General features: G+C 42.3%; 1 pseudogene; it reads right to left on the minus strand.

Annotated features, from left to right (window-relative positions):
* Positions 1-3: 3 nt before the first annotated feature.
* LOC116685505 (bone morphogenetic protein receptor type-2-like) lies at positions 4-14,322 on the minus strand (annotated as a pseudogene).
* Positions 14,323-25,193: the final 10,871 nt, after the last annotated feature.

The following is a 25,193-nucleotide window of genomic DNA, read 5'->3' on the forward strand; positions in this document are numbered from 1 at the left end:
TTCGTCAGGGCTGGCTGTGATGACGCGAGGCTCTGGCGGCTGTCGTCTGATCTCAGGGCTCCGTTCTGGTTATGCTGGATCCTCCAAACCGTGGCTCCACTGTGACCACGGACGAGATCCCAGCGCTGGCGGACCGTTAACAGTGCCATTACCGCTACCATTGACTTTGCTGTCTCGTAGGCCGGTGTGTTTGTTTGTGCCTGTGCCCCGAGAGCCTCTACAGCTGTGTTTGTGCCTTTACTGCCCAAGGTTCATCTTGTTCCCTCCACCCTGCCGCAGGTTGGACTTCCCCCGAGCGTCCAAACTTGAACCTGAGTGAAGACGATGATGACGCCTTCTTGGTGGCTTGGGGCGCAGGGTAGACTGGACGGCTCTTTGGGCGTTCTGCTGCTTAGGCAGGGGGAATATGGTGCTAGGCATGGGAGCAGCAGGGTCTGACGTGCCTGCGGCCTCACTGGCCATCTTAATGAGGGGTAAAGGAGGCTGGAGCTGCCAGGCTCAGTGGATCTGGAGAGCAGAATTGCTTCTGTGAGTGCTCCATCAGGTTCTCGTCCGAGCTCCCTTCAGATTCTGTCCACCTCTTTTGGGTCAAGCTTGGTGGTTTTCCAGGTCTTCTTGGGTCAGGTGAAGGTCAGACGGGAACAGTGGCGTCCCTGCAGGTCCTCAGAGTCCGAAACAATAGTGGTGGTTGTAGTGGAGGCGGATGGGCTGCCTCTCAGGCCCATGCTGGTGCTGCTGCCCTCTGGGCTGGCAGGCGCGCGTTGGCTTGCTGCTGCTCTCCTGGTGATGGAATTCCTGTTTCTCTCTCCGGTCCCAGCCCCAGCTCGACCACTCACAGAGCCAGTGGTGTCAGCCTGCGTGTTCTTGGCAACGCCCTCATGCTCTTCAATGTAAGTGGAGGGGTGTCTGGTACGGGCCAGACTTTGCGTCATACGATTTCTGCAGAGAACATTAAGGGCAAACAGTGCAGAAAACGTTAAAGAAAACATTGGAAACTGGTACAACAATGATATAGGTAGTTCTGTGTTCATGCCGACCTCTCATTGTGCAGTGTGGTGGACATGGGGTTGAGTGTAGGGCTGACGGACTTGGAGCGGTCCCATATGAGGAGCAGTTCTGCCAGTCGTTCCTCGGCACACTGTGCTGTGAGTCGGGCCTCAGCATCCTGGTCCCAACAGTCCTCCATTGTCTCTTTCAAAGAGCGAACCGCCTGGAGGAGACACGGTTTTAATATTTAACAATATCGAAAAATAAACACTAATTGCTATAGAAACATTTCCTGGAAGAAGGGAACACTTTAGCAGGGGATCTCTTCACAGCCAGTATAAACAGGAGGCAGAATTACAGCAACAAACCGGTTTTATTGTCACTATGTGCATGTCAGTATTGTTTTTAAGACCGACGAGGAAATGATACATCAAAGGTCCTTGGCAGGACTAGAACCGGGCTGTGTTGTTATAGAGGGGGTCTTAAGCCCTATGCCACAGGCGTGCCATAATCCCAGGGGCTTTTAAGATTAGAGGAATCTTTAAACGATAGGTTCACATTTTTTTCAGGTCTGTGAATACAGTTATTGGTCACTGTATTGTTTCTCCTTTCCATACCGGGTCCAAAAGATTGCTTTTCTAAAGTTGGTCATTTTTGTGCTATTTCTTCTTTGAGTTGCTGTCTCTGCACTGCAGTTAAGCAGTAATCACACTTCTAGAAAAACAGATGGGGAATTACAAACTAAAAGACTTCCTTTGAAGGATTTAAACACTATTTCCCAGCTTTATTCTGGTTGGAAATTAGCTGCATATACAGGAGACAATCAGATACCTTTATCAATCTCCAGAGGAGATTAGGTTTACTAGATACTAGAATATGTGAAATCATTTTTGTGAACATGCCGAATTTGATCTGGCCAGGACCTTAATGCAAGTTGTACCTCGCTTTTGCTCCCAGGGTTTCCTGTCTGTACTATCCCCATCTAATAAAGGCAAATACCCAAAACAATCGTCTAAAAAAAAGAGAATTCTCAGGGTTTTATTATTCAAGGCCAAATTACCAAACTGTCTCTTTCCAGGCCTCTGGAATTTGGGCCGTTGCTTTTCCCTGGACACCAGGACCTGCATGTCCTCAAACGTCGGGTGGTTCCCTGCCTCCGCCTGAAAGGCCATCTGGTACTCTGGCACAGACTCTCCTAGAGGTAGACAGGAATGGGAAGATGAGTCTTACGCCAAAAACACACGGACGCGGAAGTGCTGTGAAGCGGAGCTATTTTCATTTCGGCAGCCATGTTATCCAATCTGTCTGGCCACACCAGCTGCGATCAGGAACGGAGCGGCGTCTCCACTATTTCTTCCACGAGCCGCAAGCGAAGGTAGGTAATCACATACAGGAAGGCCCCAAACAGCAATATAAAATAAAACACATTTTAAAATAAAAGAAGCAGGTTTATGGTGATTGTGTAGAGTAGAAGGATCGCTTTGTAACCGCCGTGGAGAATGAATGTCAGTATGAACAGCCAGGCACGCGATTGGGCACAAATATACGCTTAAGGCCGGTGGTTTTTGGTGTGTGCGACATCTTGTAGGTAGCAGAAATGTTCATTAAACCCACATCTTCGCAAAAATGACAAAATGTCAGGGTCTGCTTCCCACTCTAATAATGTGTATTTAATAGCTTTCTGGTGTATGTAGCGTAGGAGGGGCTCCTTCTTGTGATGTTTATGTTAATGGCAGTAAATACTAAACACAATGTATTAGGTGACATGAAGCTCATCTGATCCATACAACTCAAACCAACTTCACATAGTCCTTCAGTCTGTCTCACCTGGGAAAGTCAGTGCATCTCATGAAGGTCTCCCAGTAGATCAGGCCCAGGGCGTACATATCCCCCTGTTTCAGCGCTGACTCGCAGTCCCTCAGGTTCACTGCCCCCTCCAGGACCCTCTGGAGCCATGTAGCGGATCGCCCCACCTGGTAGACGGAGCAGGAATAAAAGAAGGTGGGGGGATTTAGGAGGGGTGTCATGTGAACACGTTTGTGGTGAAAAAATTGAGTGAGAAAAAGAAAAAGACAAGGTGAGTAACGATGTAATAATCTTCCAGATGATATATGTTTTTTCCTGCAATTATCTTCTATTGCACTGAATTCAAAGCTCTTGAACACTCACCTCACTTATAGCAGGCGTTTTCCTCCTCTCTGCCGCGCCTGCCTGTTTCCTGTCAGCTTCATGGACAGGCCAAAATCGTGATGACACACGAGCCGTCAGCCTTGACAGAACATTTCGGCTGTTCAGGTCCCTGTGGGAAACCGCTGGCTTGTACAAGTCTGATGGTGAGAAAGGAGAAGGGGATCAGGAGAAGACACAAAACAAAGGACTGAGCTAATTTATCTTTCATTAACATGTAAACCTGTACAGCACTCCCACATTCTTTGCTTCGACGATACAATGTACTCAGGCAGTTTTTTGTGGTATTTGCAAATGAATGATAACATCCAGAAAATCCCTTCACATAGCTTTCTATTCCCCTCATTACTCATTGTTCACCAAAGCAAGATGCACTGTCAACAGAGAGCTAAAACCTCTAATCTAATCTACAACATGGGATTAGGACCATAACAGAGTAGCCTCTGCCTGCAGTATTTAACTGCCCAGCAGAGTGCGCAGTGAGCCAGACTGCAGCTGGAAGTTGTGGCAGGCCACAACATTATCTGCTGCCTTCTATTGATGTGCAGGAGTGGGGGAGGAGGACGACTGTACCCAAGCCTGAGAGATTCTGCTGTTAGCAGCTACACACAAACACAAGCCCTCTCTTTCTCTCGGTCACTTCTCCGCTCTGCCGATCACTTTAGTTTCGCAGAGGGAAAGAACGAAGGGAGATGGACACTCCCGCTTGTGTTTTCACATGCTTGCACAAATAGAATACTTCTATTCATTTACTTCAGACACTACTGCAAGTGCACTTACATCCCCCCTCACTTCTAAGCCTGTTTGATGTTTATCTGTGCTGATGAAGAGAAAGGAGTGCAACCACTGAGGCTGCGGTTTGGTGACATGAAAAAAAGAGTCAAGGCTTAGTTTAGTTGTCACTTTTGCCTCCTAAGAATGATTCATTGAGCCACAGGGATATTCACGTCATCTGAATCCATATCTTGGGTCCGCCTTCCTTCCCCCTACTTTGTCCCTCTCTCCATTTTTTAAACTGTCTGAGGATAGCTAGAGGCCAGTCTATAAATACCCTCGGTTGGGCGTGCACGCAGTGTGTACGTGTGTGTTTGTCAAAATGCAGGGATGCAAAGTGCTCCAAACTAAACAGACCCACGTGGAGCTGCAGTGTGCATGTTGTAGAAAGCTCAAGTGCCAAGCATTAGACAGGCTTGAGATAGTCACACACACACACACACACACACACACACACACCACACACACACACACACACACCACCACACACACACACACACACACACCACACACACACACACCACACACACACACACACCAACACACACCCACAACATTATTTTGTTTGTTTTTCAGTAACAGATGAAACAGCAGCATTGAAACTTGAGCCTGAGTAAACTGTGAGCAGTTATGTATTATCGTGAGTGTTTTGTGTGTGTGTTCATGCGCCCTCCAGTTCACCTCCTTTGTAGAGCTCAGTGTGTAGGTACGCCAGGCCCCGGTGACAGAGTGTGCGAGCCGGCAGCTGCTGACCCAATCGTTGGTCTGGATGCCCAGGTAGCGACTCAGAGAGCCCTGAAGAGACATGAGGAAAGGGAGGGCAGGAAAGAGATGCAGGAAGTGAGGGGCAAAGGAGGGATAAAACAGACAGAAAATAAAGATGGACAAGGAATGTAACAAAGGAGTTAGTGAAAGATAGGGAGAGATGGAGAGTGAATACAGAGAAAATCACCGACCAGCATCACTTTAAATGATCTGAAAGATAAGAAGACACACGATTAGGGAAAAACTAAATCTAAAAAAGAAAAGACAACCCAATTATGGCTAAGGCTCACCCAGCACAATATGTCTGCCCATGCTACTGTGTTCAACCCCATCTCACAGACATTCACTTGAGAACCAAGCTATTTCATTACTTACTAAATTCCATAGCAACTTCACCATCAACAGAATCCCAAACCAAATTGCAAAAAAGATTATCTTTACATTTATAATCTTGAGCTTTAAAAAAGGCAGGCCTTTAAGCTTAGACCTCCCTGTGGATTTCACATAAAACTGACTTATTATAATAATATACAGTATATAGTAATATGTCATCACCACCCAAAAAAGACCTTGCCGTTTCCTTAGAGATTTTTGCAGGAGGAAAGGAATGTGCAATTCTGATAATTTCTTATGAGGAATAAAGACTCTATAAAAATGTTTACCAGAAATTATATTGGATATTATGTTGTTTTCTTCCTCATTATCTTCGTCAGCCTCGGCAATCTATTATTGGCCAGGCTCTGACGCATAAACACACAGACTTACTTAATCTTTTCTCTCAAAATCAATCACAAGGCAATTCACACATCCGCTACTAAAGAAAATTACATTAGATCCGTTTGTTTTTAAATAAATTATATTATCATTTACTTTAATGCATTTTATGTCTCAGTTTCCTGTCCTGGCTTGCACCGTGTTTCCATGACACATGTATTAGCCTAATGATTACGATGCACAATAGGCTCATTCATAGGCTGACTTGTAATTATGATGCTTGGACAGTAAACTATTCAGTTCAAAAGGTAGCTCCGCATTCATATTGAAGAGTTTCCTGGAGGCAGTCTTCAGCAGTCAGTGTCAAGTTTTCTATTGTTACACCAGCTGCATGTTCATATGTCTGCATGAAAAGCTGAGATGAGTGAAATGAGACGTTTTTGATGCTACCATTGTAACTTAAATATTGGGCTCCGGAGAGGAAGGCATTTTCACTATTATCTAAAATGTCCCTAGACTACTCAATTTTGTTACAAAAATTAACAGATTAATCAAAACCAACTAATGGTTAGAAAAAAAGTATTAGGGCTGCAACTGTCTGTTTCCCTTACCAAATGGGGAAGTGCTTGATGTCACCCATTTTACTTCTTGACCCCTTCTTTCCTCTCTGCAGCACTTAAGAATTTAATGACTGGCAGTGAAACTCCAGTCATGTAACAACGCCCACAACAGGCGTTGTGCGTGCATTAATGAAACAAGGAGCAGCATCCACAGTGAGCTGATTGATAAAGACTCCGTGTCCAGCTCCTCAGAAAGGTAACAAACTCATTTTACTATGTCTCACTGTTGTGTTGAGATGATGGGAAAAGTCAAATATTGACCCACTTCTTTATTCAAACATGGTAGTTTGTGGACACACATGCACCCCCGCCCACTACTCACATGTGGGTAGTAGTCCATGACCAGCAGGTACTCGGTGCGTCCCTCTGGGCCTGTCCGCTCGTCGGCGGCAACAAAACCGGCGATATTGTCATGTTCCCGCAGAGGTAGCCGGTAGATGGAGCATTCATTGAGGGTTCTGGCGGTTAGCTGCAGAGAACACCTTCCCAGCCACAGGCCGCTCATCCAGAGAGCCACAGTAGACCGTGCCATATCTACCACGTCCAATCAGCTGAAAGAGGTAAAGGTGGTGGCACGGAAAAATATATTATATACTGTATGTTTTTAGATTTTTGTTGTTGTTGTAATTCTAGACCTTAAGCTCTCACTTGTCAAACACGAAACATGAAACAGTGTGAATAAAATGATGTTGTGTTTGTGCTGCAGGAAGAGGGCTTGAGAACTACAAAGAGGCAGAAACAGAAACAAAGTGAGCTGTACAAATAGAGACAGCCAGGCAGGCAGAAGAAGGGATAGGTAATAACTAATTACAGGCAAACAGCAGGGTTAAACAGTTAAAATGGCCTCAAGTCAGTTCCAAATCATTCAATTAGTGTCCTGAATAAGCCGGAGCACAGCATGCCATTAAGGTCTAAACATTCTGCTTCAAAGGTAATCTGTATGGGAGTGCATCCATTCCTGTGGGATTTCCACCGCCACTCTGGCTATAAATATACTGGAAAAGCATTGGACTCTGGTGTTTTGTCTTTGAGTAAGACTCCCACCCCCCCATTGCAATGAGTTTGATGTGAAAGAACGTGTGCCTGCATTTGATAAGGCACAAGGACAGTATTCTGAATTCAACTCCTGCCTGAAAAGATATCACTCTCTGACTCTGGTCTGAAATGCACTGAATAGACGTTAAAAGAGAAAAACTGCATCTCTTTAGCTGGATCATAACCTTCAGTACTGATCGGCTGGCTATTGTTCTGTCTTACCTAACTAATTAACATTTCACATCATAAGAGATACCACTCTATTAGCATTATAGCCAATTTACTGGAAATCATTCAGTTATTATAACTGTGGACCTTTTTTTAAAACGTTTCTGATTTATCTGGTTTTTGCTGCCTTTCAGTAAGTTTTAAGAACGATAAAAGGACTTGCAGAGACTTGAAATCTGCGCCAGACAACTGAGTGCTTGGGTCTGGGTTTGTCGGTAATGATATCATTGTGTGGTAAAGCAGCTGAAAGCATGTATTGTCTGATTCCATGTAGAAATAAAATACACAAAGACACCATCATGATCCTTTAAATTAAATATGTAGAGCTCTGCTGTTTGTAAAGATAACAGTTAAATGGGATTTTCTTTCAAACTTGGGTCTTATTCTCATAATTAAGTGTATTATGACCATGGGTCATGCTAACTGTGCATTCACTTTGGTTGAGATTCAGGAAACACGACATCAGCAAAACTATAACCGGAAGGGCAGTGCGAGACTGAAACTGCTTTCAGTATTACATAAATCATAATAAACAGTTATCTCTGACTCCGACCGAGAGTAAACACTGAAACCATTTATTGTATGGGATCTTCTCCCGGAAATGTTGCTGGCTAACCAAGCTAGCAGTCTATTCATTTGCACTCACTGTTTGTTTACCTGTACGTGAGTGTGGGTCACTGTTGGTTTAAGGCACCTGTCGATAGTGCAACAACCATTGTCTCATTTTACTGCATGTCACACTGGGAGATGGACCTAAGTGTCCGGAATCTCTAAAACGGAGGTGGAGAGGGTGAAGCTATTACAACTCAATAGGGTTGAAAAATCTCAGATTTTTCCTTTCAGCCTTGTATGCTTTAAAATCGTGTCTTTCAGTTGGAGAAATTATTGAGCTTTATATGACAGTTTATATACAGTTGTACATGAAAGAATGACAAACTGACACATAGTGAGGTTTTTTAGAAAAGTAAAAGTGTACTTTCAAAGTCTCCTGTGGCTGAATTTGATCATATCAGTGGCTGCATTTGTTTCTCCTGCAGGCCTTTTAATCCCTGATAAATTAAGATTCATAAAAAACACATCTGACCTATGCATACGAATTTTGAAGACGGGAAAATGGAATGCAGATGGTGGGTGGTGAATTGAAGCCAGTCATTGTGACTGAATATCATCCAGACTTTATTGACTTCCTATCCCAATATAAGTTCTCCCACTTCATATCAGGTTATATCCGGATCTTGTGTCAGTGTAAACAAAATCCTATTTTCGTGCGCCCTGACCTGTCACTTAATGCGTCCTGTCGTGATTGGGTGATAAAGGTCACATTGAAACGACAAATGTAACCGTAAACCTTGATGTATTTTTTGCCTCTAAGCCTTTGTTTCTCCTTTCTCTTTCAAACTCTTGTTTTCCTCCCTTCTTCACAAACACACTCCCGGTTTGTAGAAATGCTGAACAGTGAGAACCCACATGCCTGACCAAATAATACAGCCATGCTGTCGAGTAGGGCTGAAGAATATAGCAAATTAATCTTATTGTAATTTTTTTTAGACCAATATTGTGACTGCAAGTTTGTTTTTTGTTAATATTCCTAATCTTCTGTATACACGAGCATTAATCATTCTACAGTATGATGACCAACGGACCATTGGATACAGTCAATATATACACGGCTCTTTCATGAGCAGAAGGCCCACACGTTATGATGATGTGAGAGGATTTGATGCATGAAAGGATATCTAACATATCCTTATTTATCTATTCACAACTAAACCATTAAATTGTGATCTCAAGCCATGTAAACATGTAATACAATTATCACGACTTAACTTTGTAATACAAACTGAAAAAAGAAGAACAGGCCCAGCCTCATTTAGAACCATTGTGCATGCACAAAAAGGGTTTAAATGTGTATGTCACTTTCTATCTGACCTATGCATACAAATATTTTGAAGACAGGGAAAAATGGAACGCAGATGGTGAGGTGGTGAATTGAAGCCAGTTTGCAGAATTTCTATACAAGAGGAATTTATATGTACAATGATGCCTCTCACATTTTGTGTTCCGCTAAATATCTTTCCTGGGCCAGACAATTATAATTACACAAAGACAGAGGTAGAAAGGTGAAGAGGATACACTGTAGGCACTGACCTCCAGCAGTTTGAGATTGTCTAGGTCCAGAGGCTCTCAGAGCCAGCAGCCTCCATCATATTCAGGTTGTGAAGACCTTGCTTACCATTGCCTGTGAGACACACACAGACACACACAATTTCAAAACACAGAGATGCATTTAAACAAGAGATAATCTCTGATTCCATTCATTAAATTAATTGAAATTCTACCACAAACATTGAACAGCCTTGAATAATGAATGTTCTCTGCTCTTCCTCACAGCGTGGCACCATGGTAACTCACCGTGCATCATGCGGTAACCAAAGAAGGCTGCTACAGCAACCACGGCCAGCACGGAGACTGTTGCCAGGGCAATAATTACGGTCTCTTCATGGCGCAGTTTGCGAGGGTCTAAAGAAACACATAAATTACAAAAAAGTAATCAAAAATCAAACTGTAACCTTTATGTTAGAAGAGCAAATGGCTGAAACCATCACCTTGACGTGTGAGCAGCAGTCAGAGGAAGGGCATACATCACAGCTGATATTTATACACTGGTTTCCCAGTTTATTAGGTACACTTGTACAGGGATGCAATCCCGTCCATCAGATCTGAATGTCGTGTGTTGATTTAAATATTCATATAGATAATGAACTCTTCAATACTCACGGTGGGACACGCCATTAGCCTCTTGGCTTTTTGGCTCTGTGTGAACATATGTTGTTACTGTATGATTCTCTTCTTGCGTTTTAACCGGTTAGAATTTTGCTTTGTTTAACATGTTCTTGCTCTATTTTGTACTTGTACTAAATGACAGACAGTGTTGGATATTGAACTGCCGTGAACTGAAAGGTGTTTCTAACACCAACTTACTGCTGCTGTTGTTTAGGTAAAAGCTCCAGCAGGGCACTGCAGTCAAAAATGGTCATTGAAACACTTTTGGCCTGAGTGCAACATTTTGAATATACTGGCAATATGTTTGTGATGTGTAAAGTGTTTTAGTTTTTCATTCCCAAATACACAACACAGGCCGACATAAACAGACTTAAACCCACGCACACACACTTAAGTGTCTTGGGTATGCAATTGTGCCATGAAGCGCATAAAAGATCAAATTAAGTCACACAACAATGAAGCATTGTCAACAGACTGGAAACAGTGCAGGAAGAGAGAATCAGAGGTTGTGTGAGAAGGAAATGAAGAGAGTGAGAGAAAGAAAAAATGTAAACAGCGAGAACACCAGAGAGCTGTCAGATGAATTTGGTTGGTGGCAGGTAGAAGCAGTTAGCAGAGTGGCGACAGCTGTCATGCATTTGTGATGAATGAAACCACCACACACACACAACACACACACACACACACACACACACACACACACACACACACACACACACACAACACACACACACACACACACACACACCACACACACCCACACACACACACACACACACCACACACCCACACACACACACCACACCCACACACACACACACCACACACATATATATATAAAATCAGATATAAGTACGACTTTGGAGACAACGATGCACACAACTTAAATGTACGCTTGCCTTGCTCTTATATACCACTAGTCTACAAACTTTGCAGAAATTGTATAAAAGTCCAGAGCAGCTGCCCGGATACACACAGAAACACAAACTCCTGCATCTGTTACATTAGTCAACACACAACGGTGCTGCCGTGAGACACAGTTTATTTCATTAATAATAGATCACTTTGAGAGCCTAAGGACACTGTTGATTGACATCCTAGCGCGCGCGCACACACACAAACACACACACACAAACACACACACACACGCGCGCAAACGCACATGCAATTACCGAGGTCAGCATGTTCATCACCAACAAGAGAGTTGCACAGGAAGCCATTAGACAAACACAGGCGCAGGCACCGACACACCCGAACACACCACAAATCTGTTGAAAATCTCGGTAATCTTAATCATATTGCCTACTTTTATATCACCACCAATAACACTCATATCAGATATTCCCAAAAAATGTAGTAAGTACTGTAAGTAAAATTGATTATGTACTTTTTCTTTTATTCAGCTTTATACTTCTACCCCACTACATTCCAGAGGCATTTTTTAACTCACTGATTTTTTCTCTACAGGCAGTTACTTTGCAATACAAAATAGAATCAACAAGTAAATTATGTTGTATTATTATAGATTACACTACCCAGCAGGTTATAAAGAAGCTCAAATTAACTCAACCTTTACCACGTTAGTGAAGTGAAATTTACATATTAATCCATCATTAATTCCAATCTGATTAGATAACGTATTCTGTATAATGAGTAATTTTACTTTTGGTATTTTATGTATATTCTGATGGAGATTCTTGTGTGTTTGCTACTTTTACTTAAGTAAAATACCTGAGTACTTCCCCCACCACCTAGCCCTGAATGTTGTCATCCATGGTCTTGGCTTAAGATCACTCAAACAGCCAACTGACTCAAACTATTTCCTACTTCCAAATTATACTGGGCATGAAGCTGCCCAGACATGTCGGGATAAACAAAAAGAGAATTCAAAGTTTTCATAAGACCCAACATAAACCTCTCTGATCATTCAAACGTCCTACAAACGCCAAATGGTTCTTTTCCCGCAACGTTTTACTGTCTTTGTCTCGTCATCCGTCTACTAAGTGGAACAGTCAGTGGCATGCCCGCAGACAGACAGACGGAGCAGACGCCTTGTAATCCGAGGAATGCAGAGAGACGACATGGATGGAAGAGTGTGTGTTTGTGTTTATGTGTGGGGAGGAGAGATGATGAGCCGCCGCTGCCATCACCCCCACCCATACCTCTTGCCACACACATTGCTTTCATTCACAGCTAAACCTGGAGAGGAAGGAACAAGTACAGCTACTGTGTATCTGCTTGCTTGGTTTGACACCTTACCGACAACACAGATAGAAACACAAATCAATATCGACCCCTTCTACGACCTTTTAAAGGGGAAATAATCTAGTAAGGACACTGAAAACTGTTGTAGCATATCTGTCTTTGAACGCAACCCAAGTCCTCTCTGAAGTTCGTAGCTCTTAAGGCTCATAATGGATAGCCCGCAGGAAACTCAGTTCTAAGCAATGTGGATGAATAATGACACAGGAGGAAAAGAGAAAAAGTAGCTACAAGTAGGTGTAGGTATGACAGTTCTGCCGATATCAAAGATTATTTCATTCTTTTATGTTAATAGCTTTGTGATTTGGAACTGTGTGGGCCTGCCTGGGTTTATCCTTCTAATAAATCCTCTGTGTGGGCCTGCATTTTCTTTGTCATTTTTTCTTTCATTCATTCCCCTTGTCTAACGCACCCAATTCTGTAAGAGATGATTGCAACCATGGCAGAGGAGTTAGAAGCTCCAAATATGGCTGCCTGAGTCTATCTATATGAAAAATAGGACAATATAAACCATCTAAAAATAAATTCAGGCAGTCTAGATCCAAAACAAACTTCCATTCAAAGAAGCTAACAGCTACCTTCTAAATACAACACAACTCCTCTTTTAGTTGGCCCTTGCAGTTGAACTGACCCGACGTCACAGGTATTCAGTGTTGAAGGGATTTCCCTGACTGCCTCCGTTTGCCAAAAATAGTCAGCATATAATTCAAACTAAAGCCTTAAGAGTATTAGTGTAGGCTGAGATCTGGCTTTTTCTCTATCTGGATGACTTGCTATTGTCGGTTAGCTGACCACCGGTCATATAAAAAGAAGATGCATCATGACTATAAAGATTATTTGGCAAGAAATTAAATGAACACACTACAGAACAAGCCAGTATTGGATATCATCTATTGTAAGTGGGCAAATATGTCCTTACAAATGGGCAGCGCCGTGGTGGGGCTGGGCGGTGGAGTCCTCTGTGAAGTTGACATTGCACATGTCGCTGCCACAGCAGCAGAAGTGGTATGTCCCCATTCTGGATCTGTGGAGGGAGGTTGGTCACCACGCAGCGGTCGTCTTGGCAACCTTTGCTGTCACCCAGGTGAGTCCAGCAACCTGACAGAGAGAAGTGATGGATAGTAATGATAGTTGATAAGAAATGAGCAAATGTTGATAGAATACTTTTCAGTTGTACATTGAACAAAAGAATGTCTGTTTGTTTTGTTTTTTAACACAGGTGGTCTATAGATTTGAATGGTGATGACACAGCAAAAACGTCCCACCCACAAAAGCACGGTTAACGAGGCAGGGTCTGTGTTTAAAGATGGGTTGGTGGGTCGCTTACAGGGAGAGAAGTGCAGCAATTTATGCTGCCTTGTCAAAAATGTGACCGTATGTGTTTTTTGTGCATTTCTTTTTTTCTTTTCTTGGAGTTTTTGTGTATTTCTACAAGTATTATAACCAGTTTTATTTTTGTTACAGACAGGGTTAAGTGTATAGGTGTAGAATACGGAGAGCATATTATTTTATACTTTATTTAAGATTTAGGGGTAGTGTATTTTGATCGACCAATATCTTCTATCAAATAATGCGGCAGCACAGGACCAGTGCAGAACCGCTAATAGCACATCTCAAAGGGAGCACATACAAGCAAAACCCTGGCCTAGGCTTATATGAAAAAATTGTCAAATCAGCCAAATCTGATTCAAAAAGTAAACATTCGCTTAGAGTACAACACTAGTAGATGTATCTAAGAGTTGCACCTTGTTTAACCAGTCGCACTTCGCCTGGAGGACTTTTCTCCCACAGGCCAAAGCAGTGGGCGGCCTTGTCACATCGGATGGTGTGTTCTCCTGGGGAGACCCCCTTCGCCCCGCGCCACCCGCTCCATCTCCCACTGCTCCTGTTGGTCGGTGAAGGCACACTCCCTCTCCTCACCCTGAGCCGCTGTGAAAAGACACAGGAGTTGGAGCTGAGTCAAAAGAAATTAAAAAACAACAAAACAGAGCTGAGCTTTGCATTGGCAACAAAGTGAGTGAATAACAGTTTGATGCCATTCTAAGATGGAGGCAGTTGTGAAGAGAGAGGATAACACTTTAGATGTCATGTATTTACACATTACGCATTTATAAAAAAAAAAAAAAAAAACATGCACGCGCACACAATGTTTGTCTGTTTAAACCAGCTACAGAGACAGATTGATACTTGTTACTGTGTCTGTCTATAAAAGAATCCACAGCTGAAAACTTGCTGTCTGGCTCACGAGAGTCAGCAGTCTTTGTAGGCAAAGTTCAATAAGAATTTAAACTGTAGCCTGAAGGACATAACACAAACACATGTAGCAGTGCAGAGAAAAGTGGACATAACAATTCTTAGTTAAAATATTAAGACGCAAGATGACCATGAAAACAGTGCAAAAAAAATAAAAATTCAACTGGTTTAGAGCCTATGGCCAACGTTTGTTTTCTATGTTGGGTTTACAGAAAACATGGATGACTTTTAGATGGTGTTAAATCGTGTTTCTTGAGTGAAAGGAAAAGCCAGAATGTGTCCAGTTGTGAAATGGACGGTTTGCTTGTTGATTTGCAGTGAGCTTCTGGGAGAGTGCAATGCCAGGGAGAATAAGTTTGAGCCAGTCAGAGTGTGTGTTTGTGTACATAACTTGCATTTTGGGTAATTTCAGATAAGGGAAACATGATGTGCCAGTTTGTTTCCCCTACTCCCCAGCTCCTCCCTTTCCTTCATCCGGGAAGGGGGGTGGGGGTGGAGAGTCTGCTTTGGAGGGTGACTGTTCCCTGTCCAAGGTCAAGCTAGCCTGTGTGGGCAAAAGGTGACGCGATGGAGTGGTTGCTCCGCTGGGCACGCCGCCAACATCTCTCCTCTGCTCCCATCATCAGATAAAGCTATCAACCCTGGGCTACTGTGGGCCTCAGCTGACCTCACCCTGTGGGCTTTTACTGCCTACTGTTCTGTGGACTGACTCTGCCTACAGGGGGAAGCACACTGTGTACATGCAGAGTGGGAAAGGAGTTCAAACTAAGGTTAAGCAAGTGGAGGAATTTTCGTTTTGATAAGAAAGTGAATTTCAATGAGCCAGCAATGGCACTGCCAGGGTTAGCAGTTAGATTCCCAGCGGGCAGATGATTATCCACTTGCATGTATTTACAGCACATGCGCTGAGTTACAATGACCACCAAAGACTACACGCACTACATTATTATCATCATACATATTAGCTATGCTGTACATGTTTCTTAATGCATCAATCTAAAAGCTATATAAAACCATACAAGCATGAATATATCCACATAAATAATTAGCATATTAACAAAGAACAGCAATCGTCTCTCTGGGTTTTCATTTTAGCCCACAGCCAATCCCAAGCTCTTTATTGGAAGATGTGGAAAAAATAGTGGATCTCAGTGAAATGAACATCAGCTCTACCATTAAACTAGAACTTTAAAGGGGATTTAACTGGCAGATATTCATCGATATCTGACTTTTCTACGGCTAAAGGGAGGATCAGCTCTGATCTACTGGAATCTGACAATTGATAAGTTTAAAAGGAATTCAAAAACACTCCAGGTGTCTTTTTTTTTTTTTAAATATATCTATTATTTTTTTTAATGGCCATATCTTTTTTAATTTGGGCCACGGTCCGACCTCTGATGCTGTGGCATTAACTGCATGTGCAACGTGTTGTCCCTCTACACCTTTTTTGGATCAGTAATGCCCACACTGTGCCCGGCAAACATATTTTCTAACAAGAACTACAACTTAACATTGAGTTAAAGTCCTTTGCTTTGTTTTCCTCTGTGTGCATGATGTCAATATGGACTTATATTAATTTGGGGCATTTGGGGATTAATTTGGGGATGATCCGAATATTTCTGTGAGTACTCCTATCCTATGTTTTGTCTGTACACCACATCTAAAGCAAATTCACAGCACAGTTCTATAAATGAGGCCCCTGGGCTGTGGAGGTTAGGGCAAAGGTTGTAGAGCAGGAACTCTGGTAATAGAGGAGAAACATGAGGGAACAATTGAAGGAAGTGCATAGCCGGTGACAACACCCATAGACACTTGGACAAACAGACTGACCTTGTACTCTAGGATTGGAAAAATCCATAGAGAAGAGTATCTCGTGTCTTTCTCCCAAAGCTGGGTAGATACTGTATGCGGACATGAATTATTAATATTTTTACCAAAATTCAGGCTATGAAATGAAAAACCCTATAATGATGCTCGGTCTTTGAGAGCTCCTGGGCATGAAAAAAACGAAACAGCAGGTAAAAGGCTTATCGAGTTCTATCTAGAAATTGAGTTTGGGTTTTTATTCACAAGTGTGATTTTACTTCATTGTTGTTAGAGAGAATGTTGGTACTTCTAATTTTATATTTAAACACATTTTTGTTGCATTAAGACATAGCAAGGCCTCAATATGTACTGTACTAAGGGCTGTGACAGCATGGAATTTCATTGCAGCTGTGAAAAAGGAACGTATGACAGCGCTATGCTAGGGCAGCACAATTAATCGCAATTGTATCAAAATCGCAATATGGACTAGTGCAATATCCAGATCGCAGGGGCGCAATATTGTAAATGGCAAAATATGTGTCAAACCATTCTGAACAAAGTATTGTGGTGCTGCAGAGATGTCCCGGCCTACAGATCGTAAAACATCTTTGTTTGGTACAGATCGTCGCAAAAATCACACATTCCTTATAATTTCTTTCAACGTTAATAAATGTCAATGAAAACGAGAAAATACAAAACGATCTTTCCCTCCATATTGTGAATCACATTGCAATATCAGTCAAAATAATTGCAATTAGACTTTTCCTCATATCGTGCAGCCCTACGCTACACCGCCATACTGCCAACTTCGGCTCCAGTGCGATAGTGTCCTTTTCAAAGCTTTGTATTCCAGTCTTGAACTGCAGTGCATTCTGGAGACTTTTGTTCTATCTATAATGATGAATCCAGTTGTTGTTGTTAGCCATCCAATGACAATCCCATGAAGCTTTGGGTTAGTATATTGACCAATCAGAGGCTGTGTTTCAGACTGAGAGTGTGTGACAGGTCTAATCTCTAAAGGCATGGCCCAATGGAATGACATGAGATTGACCCTATAAAAAAATATGCACAGATGAACTCAACTCCACGGCAGGCATCACGACCATGGGATGCGGTCGTGCGGTTATCGTCACAGCCCTATTACTAAGTATGTAGCAGATATCACATACCCCAATGGTGATAGATAATGCTTTCTTGTGTGGCTATGGCGGCACATAACAAGGGTGGCCCACGGAGATGGAGAGAAATGACTGCTTCTTAATTCACATCTCTTCCTCATTCTTAACAATAGGAACTATTCTGCTTCTGAAATATATTTATTGGATTTAGTAGCTCAATACACAAAGAAAAGTGGAAGAAGCAAGAAAGTGTTGCATGGGATGGAGCTCAAACCCAAGCAGTTATAACCAAGCTTTGTTCATTTGCAATCTGAGCCATGGAGCACTCCTGTTGTCAGATTTCATTGGTTTATCTGCCACTCTGCTTGACTGTGGTTGGTTCTTTGACTAAAGTCTTTCTTAGGAGCGTTTCTGGTTGAATGCCAATCTCTGTGTTTATCTCGGATTGGCTGTGGCAGGTTCTGTCCGGTTCTGCTCTGTGTAGCTTGCTGTGTGATCTTGCCTTCCACTGCAGTATTGGATTGTGGGTCAGAGTATGCAGGCAAGGCCAGTGGAGCGAGGCAGATGAGAAGAGAGAAGAGAAGAGAGAGGAGAAGGAGAGAGAGAGAGAGAGAGAGAGAGAAGAGAGGAGAGAGAGAGAGAGAGAGAGAGAGAGTAGGGTAGTCATATCAAAAGGCTTCAGAGTAGTTTTCTGCTTCAAGCCTGTTCATTGGATGATGGCGGGCATTGCTAAGTGTTTACCCATGGCCCAGTTATTTGCTAATCTCTCTCCCCCCTCAAAGCCTCCTCCCCCAATTGGCCTTGGTGCACCCCCCGCCCACCATGGTCCCTCAGCTTCGCTGCTAAAAAACAACAGCGATCTAATCAGGCTCTCTTCTTCCTACTGCCAAGGCCCATTGGAGAGACGCAAGACACGGCAGTCTGAGACTTGATTAAAGTCCCCAACTGCACTGATGTGCTGGCTGTTTTCTCTCCACAACTGGTTCCGAGTTTACATCCAGGATTAGAGGCAGAAACACACGATGGGAGGGGCAAAAAAGCAGAGGAGGCCTTAAGGCTGAAACATGTTTAACACACCCGTGCATGCATCATCTCCTCTGCAGACATACATGCACTGTCCACAGCCACAGGAGTATCCAAGCTGCGCTCTCTTGCTTGGGTGCTGATTGGGAGAACTGGCATAAAGCTTCTCTGTAAAGCCTTTGTACAAGTTGGGACTGTGAGTGTATGGAAAATATATGCATTTGAAGCGCCCTACACTGTAGTGTTTACATTTTCCACCATGTGGACCAACAGCCAATAATGTGCCACCATGCGTGGCTATTGAATACACAGACACAAATGTTTATAATGCAAAGAGGCACTATATACCCAGGTGTACAGTGTGTCATTATCGTGAAAGCTCAAGCTGCTGCAGGACTACAGCCATCAGAGGCATGCATCGTCTCTAATCGTACCTGCTGCTGCTGTTTGGGCGCATGATTGTTGCTGAGGTAGGATGGATGGGTTTGCTGACACCCCCAATTTTCAAGGTCTTCTGGCTGAGTTTAAAGATGTGTGTGTGTATGGAGGGAGAGAGCTGAGTGGGCTTTAATCTGTCCCATCTGTTGCCTCCGGACTGCCCACCCCCCCCTCAAAAACACCACAGCTCAGTCTGTGTCTGTCTGGGTCTGGTACAGTTATGCTAATCCTGGGGCTTACATGACCCTCAAAGCTTAGAGGCCTCCATTATTGACCACAATGCATTTATATCAAATATATTATACTCCACCCTGCCCTCCCTGTGTACCTAAACTTTCCTGAACATGTGATGAAAACACATAGTGACCAAGGTGGTGTTTACCATCACACCACAGGGGGCATAATCTCAGATTATTTGTGAACAAGCAAAAGTTTGGTCTCAGGCGGCCTTTGAATGTAGTCTTTGTTTATAACATCTTTCCTTGTTGAAAAAATGAACAGCCACTACAGGCTTGACTGGCTACATACTAGCTTGACAAGCTTCACAGCCTGCGGTTTTCTGGTGTGATGGGGTATCTGTTCTATGAGAGCTAATAGGTGCTATGTTATATTATTGCAAACTAAGACCTCGTCTTTTATTTTTTTTCTAAAGGAGTAGAGACAATGAAACAATTAGTCAATGACGGAAAAATGTATTGGAAACTATCATGATTATCGTTTAACTCATTTGTTAAAGCTGCAGTAGGGAGATCTGAGAAAACGTGGACTTAGCCTAAAAATTTGAACGAGCACACCTTACAGGTCCCTCCCCCTTGCTCTCGCTGCGCTACAGCCCCCCCTCCCAGCTCCTCCCCCACAGCGGGGCCTGCCGTGAACGCGCAGGCTAGTAAGCAGGGCCACCGATGCTTTCCAACATCCTCATGGACAATACAGGGGATTTACTCTAGTAGGGTATAGCTTATATAAAAAAATTGCTTATTTAAAATATTCTATTAAAAGTTCTGTAAATATTTTCAATGAAAGGGTTTAAAAATGATTTTTTATGTAATCGCTCATTTGACAACAAAAGTAGCACTTTACACAATACATTACTGAATTACCTTTTGGATCTAAACTTTCAGTAGGAATGATGAATCAGTGAGGAAGCTCAATAAGCCAAGGAATAACATCTTAGAAATATGTCTTTGGTTTTATTTTGCATATGGGTAAATAAATCAGCTTTTTCAGAAAAGTACTCCTGCACAAGGAATACTGACATTTTGATTTGGACTGAAGACGATTCCTTCACGTGCCTCTGTGTCCGGGGCCATGTCTGACCTGTTGAAGGAGCACAAAGAATTTGTGTCAGACATTGATTTACAAATTACATCCTGAGGGAAGAAAACTTTTTAAAATATCAAAGTAATTCTGCATTGCCAAACTTCGACAGGGACAGCGCACAATTAAAGTTGTTTAACCATAGCTACATTTGTTGTGATTGACAAAAAACCATTTTGGCTTACTAATTGTAGTTATCGAAACAATATTGCTTATACGAGGTGAAGGAGTTAGCAGTTAAGTTAATCTTCACCTGCTACAACATTCCTGCTGTGCCACAAGCTAACAAGCTAACTGTTAGACTTAGCAACAAGCTACAGAGTAAACTGAGATTTGCGCTATCACCAGTGTACTGAAAGTGTACTGTAACCACGATATCTTAGTTGTGTAGTTTCTTAAAAAATGAAATAAATCAAGCAGGGATACTTACATGTCAAGCAGAAATGTGGCTAACGCTAGCTCTGAATCCGTGTTGAATCCTTCTAGGAGGCATAGTTCCTCCACCTCTGAAAAGCCGCTTCGATGTTGACCCTCGCTTTATTCGGGCTCGGTTTTATTTCTTAAGCTCGCTTTTTGTCATCGGTCTTCTTCTGTTTGCCCGTCTTTGTTTTCTGAGCAGGTGTCACTCGAGAATTGGCAGTTTTCTGAAAAGTTATTTCTCCGCGATTAGCACAACTGCAGCACACTGGCAATCTTGAGCTTGAAAACGGCACGCGCTGTGCGGGGAGGGGTATGAGCGGCGCGTACACGAGAGTGATTGACACTGCTAAGACAGTCCTCCTTGCTCTGATTGGCTGTTTCTGACCGGGAGCGGTGTATTTCTGCTAGTGGCAGTAAGAGGACAGAGAGGAGCCACAGGAGCTTGATTTTTTTCACAGATTATCTGTCTCATATTCTACTGTCAGGACATAGTGACAGTTTTAACAAATATGTAAAAAATACATTTTTACAAAAGTTACCTACTGAAGCTTTAAGTAAAAATGCCCTACATTTCTGTGTGCCATCTTCTGGATTGCGACAATGACCTGCTCTTCTTTGTCATATGACAGAGTTAACTGAATTTCCATCTAAGGTTCTAGATAGCGTAGCAGGCAAAAAAATTTTTTTATTTGACATACCAAATGATTAATCGAGAAAAGCTAAACGTTATCACTTGAGCTAGACAAATATATCAGCCAATATTGTCTTATTGCTATTGATATATCAGTGTATACGTTAGCTGACAAGTAACAGACATTGCAGTACAGAAATGCCAAACCATAGAATACTATAATATTGATATCTGTATCAGATAGACTGTACTTATCACCCCCAAAAGCAACCTTCTTCTCTCCCCATTTTGCTGTCCTTCTGGGTTGTTTCTCAGAGGAATGCTGTGAGTGTGAAATTGTTCTGATACCCTGTACTTTTTACCAATGACAGCTTGTAATACTGGGATCTAGTAACTGCACCTTGTTTTGCAACTATTATAAGCTGATGTGGATAGAAACATATTAAACATAGAATATACACAGGGGACATCTACAATATCCTCAGATATGGCATCCCCATAATAAGAGCAAGTCTAATATCACCTTAAAGCCTCGCAGTTGCTAAAAAATAGCCTTCTTTTTAAAGATTCCAACCATGAAAACCACCATCACTGAAAGAGTTCATCTATAGTCTGAGCAACATTTTTTGCACGCTCTAGACTTATTGTCTCTGCTGGCCAAGGAGAACGCTTCGTGTTAATCATAGGCTGTCACTCTGAGTTACCATCTCAAGGCTGCACCTTTTGTTTTATAAAACATCCACTAATTTCTCCTTTTTGCCAAACCAGAAGGTCGGCTGAACACTGTTCTATTGTATCACGATTTGCCTTTACCTCTGCTCAGAACTGAAACCAAGGTACTAAAAGAGACACACATTGATTTTTTTCATCTAATAGAGTACACAGCTAGCTGTATTAGAGACCAAATGCCCCCCCCCCCCAGCATTCATGGGTCTGTTTCTAGCTGCAGTCAGTGTCATCTGCTCTCACAAATTAATGTGGATGAAGTGGAAAACATTAAAAAAATCAAAGTGGGCACAGTGCTTTTATATCCTTCGGCGTCTACAACTACTTATTTTCCTGTCCAGAGTACTCATTATATGAACTCTATTTTAGCTTCTACACATTGATTGCCTCGCAGTTTGACAACTGATTTTAACATTTGACAAGCTACCTTTCCCCTATAGTATCCTTGTGTTTACCTCCAGAAAGATGCTGCATCCACACCCCGAAAAGATTAACTTGACAGCTATAGGTGATGCAGCTTGGTAGTGTGGTCCCCTGGGCTTTGGGCAAATTAACGCTGTTAATTGAAACACAGACATTAACATTACACGTTCTAATTATTGTGCTGCTTTCTTATCTCTCTGGCTTTCATTTTAGTTGACATTAAAGCCTTTTCATCAAATGTAGTTTTGCTGGAATTATTCTCAAAGAAATGCGAATACAGTATAAGATGGTGGAATAACAAACTGCATTTTGCAGTTTTATATCTTTTTCAAAATGAATATTTTTGGGTGTTGGACTGTTAGTTGGACAAAACAAGACATTTGAAGCCACCACCTTGGCCTTGGAGGAAATGTTATGGGCATTTTTCACTATTTTCTGACACTGATTAATTGAGAGTGTAATAGTACAATTAGAAGTATACTTCACTGATTAAGCATTGCACTCCTATAACATTGTCAGACTCACGAGGGACCAAAATCGACACAGAACAACCAGAGATGTTGTCTTTTTTTATTCCACAATTTCTTCTTTTTTGACAAAACCATTACACCTACATTACCCACAATGCAAATTGACCACTGCCAGGTCTGTTAAAGGGTTGAGTGTGTTATGCAAGGAGCAGCTAATATAGCCTCAAGCAGAGATGAGGAGCAAAAAAGTTTTGATAACTTTAATTTTCAAACTTCTTTTCGTCAGTAGGCTCAACCGACGCTGACTCAAGTGATATCACTTGAGGTCGTTCATAAGACTTTACACAGCTCCCTCTGGAGAAACTAAAGACTTAAAAAACAACTTATTTTTCACATATACAGTAGTACTCCCCAACACATGGAAACACACTTTGTTGTGCACAATCGGTGAAGTTCCCCATTAATTGATGTGAAAAATGATAATTAGTTGCAGTCCATAATACATGAAGGAGATTTATTGTGCCCTTTCTGTACAAATACAGCTCTTCCTTTCCTAGTTTTCAAAATGTCTCTTCTGCAATGTCACTGAGGCATTCTACCTCATTTTTGGTCTTCTCCAACCAAGCTTTCCATTAAAATCACAGATTAAATGCCAGGGCTGACAGCAGTCTGTACCTGGCTCACCAAATGTTGTGGGCTCCAATCTGAGCTAGCCCATGTGGTAAACAGACTCACAGCCATACAGAGCAAGTCTGTAATCTCAAGCCACTTTCTGTTAAGGTGCTGATGTGACCGTAGAGCCGACAGCATCAAGAGTCCCCCGTGGCTGGAGAGTAGCAGCCTGGTTGGGGAACAGTGGGCCTGTCAACGCACAGTATGGGGCCTGAGAAAGACAGCTTCAGAGTTTGGACAAGCGGAGCAAATGAGCAGTCCTTTTCATGCCGTGGTATAATACTTCTGCTCTAATCCTCTTTGGACCCCCAAACCTCCAGTTTACCTGGGAAAACAGTGTCTGGTGTGGGTTGTGGCACAAATTATGAGCATGCATATGCTACAAGTTGAACTTTCCTTTACTTTTATTATTATTATTTATTATATTATTATTTGAGCTAAAGTCTGTCCCTATCTAATGTCACTCCTAAAGAACTCCCGTGGTCACGCCGCAGGTAGTGTCTGTAGGCTTGTGCCATGTTTGGAACAGTTTCTACTCCAGATTTCGGAGCAGCAGGCATACACCCACACACTGATTAGTCACAGGGGACAGAGAGCGGAAGGACGACACAAGCTCAGCTGCAAACAGGTTAAACACATGGCAGGTGGAAGGAAATGAATAACAATTTGAAAATAAAATTAACAGAGGTAAAAGCTTAGATGGCAAAAGGGTATGATGGGAGGCAATAATGTTGGAGCAGAGACAGAGGGGGCAAAGGAAATAGTATTGGGTCAGAGCCATGACTAAAAGTACTCATAAAGACTATTGGGTCCTCTGCTTTCTCTCATCATCATCATTACAAGCATCATTTAAAGAAATGGGCACTAGGATTCTCTGCTTTGCATTCATGAGCCAACGCACCACAGAGAGAGCAAGTACTTTGTCTCCTGTCTCTTTACAGTCATTATTACAACAACATCTAGTTGTTGCCCTACATCATTTTGCACAGTGATGATTTAATTGGAATCTATTAGATGTCTACATGGCATGCATGCATACAAGTATCCATTAATCGTCTTTTACTGATTATTGGGTAAATATGTAAATCTTCTGCCAGTCACTGTAGTCATTAAACTGCTCTGTGGGAATACTAATTAGCATGCCATGTCTCACAAAGGTGAGCTTATCAAGGCAATAATATTTTGTATGATGAGATAGCTTTCAACCTGCAGGCTAACATGCTGAATTGCAGTTTTACATTTTGCTACATATTACCCCCTAGGGATCCTACGTCACAACCGACAAACTCATCTCTTCAGTAAATGCATCATGCCCCACTTTCTGTGCTGAATCACCTCGCTTCTTGACCAACCTCATCTACACACTTCAGTTTATCTAAATTTAGGTTGAAGCAGAGCGCTTGTATCTGTTCGTGTATGAGGTCATAATCAGAGGATGTCAGAAATGTTGTGTGGACATTGCAATATTAACAATTACATTGCTCGCTTGATATTTTAATGAAGAGGGAATTAAAAAAATTACTCAGACTACCACTTGTCT

The sequence above is a fragment of the Etheostoma spectabile genome, unplaced genomic scaffold (assembly GCF_008692095.1).
Source record: "Etheostoma spectabile isolate EspeVRDwgs_2016 unplaced genomic scaffold, UIUC_Espe_1.0 scaffold00569910, whole genome shotgun sequence".
Classification (NCBI taxonomy): domain Eukaryota; kingdom Metazoa; phylum Chordata; class Actinopteri; order Perciformes; family Percidae; genus Etheostoma; species Etheostoma spectabile.